Here is a 2,077-nt window from a genome sequence, read left to right as displayed (position 1 = left end):
CCCAGCGGCGCATCGTATCGCAAAAAGAAGAAACTAGCAGAAGATGAGAGAGAAAGAGTCAGAGGTTCCATGTTGAAGTATCTGAAGAACTCAGAGACCGCGAAAACCGAGGGTGAGTCGAATGGCGCTAGCCCCGATGAGTCGGACGTTGTTGGAGGACCAGATGCGCAGTCTGAAGCGAACTCTGATCCCGAAGCTCCCGGGAATCGGGAGTCAGAGTTTGAGAGCGCGACATATGACGGAGCAAATGATCCGCGATCGCGAGTCGAGGAAGGAGATCCCGTGCCCACCGAGCTCACGGCATCGGAGTTCTTGGACTCGAACCCCGGAGAAGTCATCAACGAATCTCTTGACGCTCTTATATCGGACCAGCCAGAGGAAAATGGAGTTAGAAATGAAGCCGGAACGAGCATCTCAGACATAGGAAACTGGCCTTATGAGATCTCTTGTGACGAACGACCCTTCAAGGTCTCGTTGCGCATATAGGAAACTAATCGTACAGACAAGAAAACACCACATTACGTTCACGACCAGTATGAGTGATATCTTTCAGGGGCGATCCCGGGATGAGATCGCGGCGATTCGGAGTCAGACACTCCTCCCCGCACTCATCTAGTTCTGATGTGAAAGAATGTGTATAAGGAACTCTACTATATATCTCTACTATATATCTAATCTCAATAAAAGGGTACCGAGTCTCGGACGCACTGAAAGAGAAAAGTACACGGACTCGCGCATGCGCGGTCGGCGACGGACGGAGTGAAATCTAAGAGAGAGCAGCTGATAACCGCTACAGGAAGCCGTATCGTCTTCTAATCATCAGCATTAGTACTCCGGTCGAAGGACCGTGAAAAAGAAACGATCATCACGTGTTCGACCCGTCGGCGTGGTCACGCTTTCCGACTCAGACGAAACAGTATCGACGAGTTGTCTTCCCCCCGGTTCGGAAGTTCACGCACTTCGCCGCATCCGGAATTCAACTCGAACCAATATAATCAGATCAGTGCGTGCGCCCTCGGAGTTACCCATAGTGAAGCTATACAAGCCGTATTCATTGCTAGAAGAGACTCCGTGCTGTGCACCACATTTTGGTGTCAGAAAAAAAGAATCAACGCTCGGAATACCACCGGACCAGATCTCTAAGCTTGCCCTAGGGGTACGGGAGAGTCACAGGTGCTCGAAGAATCAAAGGAGAATCTTCGCCTCACGTGCTCATCCATCGGAAAACCCCAGCGCAATACCCGAAAAATAAACGGAAAAATACATTCCATCGCTCTCGGGGCCTGGAAGTCAGTGAGACCTTATCATCAGTCCTAGACAGCGACCAGATCACATCCTCAGACGAAGATGAGCGAAACTCCAAACCCAAGTCCAAGGGGCGACTCATCCGCTACCCAGCAGGAAGACGAACCTGTGCGGTCATCCTCATTCTCTCGATATCGTGATACAAGAAATAGAGATCCCGATCTGACGGAAGACTCGTTCACGGATCAAGACTTGTTCACGGAACAGGAACTCAACCGGGAATTCGGGGCACGGGCTGGACTCGATGATCGGAATCGACGACCGAGTTCAGAGACCGCCCAGAGGAGAACGATAATCCAAATCCCAACACGCTCGGCGAGCGTCACAGACGAAGAAGTGAATGCTTTGAGCAACCGAATGGCCATCGCCGACATGCGGACAAATCTGAGAGTCCCAACAAACCCTCAATACCAGATCCCGACGGGGAGCAATGAATTGAGACCATCTCAGACGTCCCAGAACCAGTCAGCGTTCGTACAAGTGAGCTGCAGGCCCGGGGAGATCCAACCCCCCGGACATATGACCCAACCAGCATCGACATCATCACGAACCGGAATAAACGCACGATACATCATATTACGCAAACGGGTCGATGCGTTTATTCAGAGAGCGAACACCTTCTACAGCCAGTCCGAAGAACCAAGTTCAACATTACGCAAGATCACACAACATAAGTCATTGATCTCAGAACTCCTACAGAAATGGTCACTCATCATGGAAGAAGGAGCAGAATGGGGTTCCGAAGACCCACGTCTTGACGAACTCGTCAGTG

The sequence above is a fragment of the Galendromus occidentalis genome, unplaced genomic scaffold (genome assembly GCF_000255335.2).
Source record: "Galendromus occidentalis unplaced genomic scaffold, Mocc_1.1 scf7180000077455, whole genome shotgun sequence".
Classification (NCBI taxonomy): Eukaryota; Metazoa; Arthropoda; class Arachnida; order Mesostigmata; family Phytoseiidae; genus Galendromus; species Galendromus occidentalis.
The sequence above is the reverse complement of the archived record's forward strand: the minus strand, read 5'-3'. Positions refer to the sequence as shown.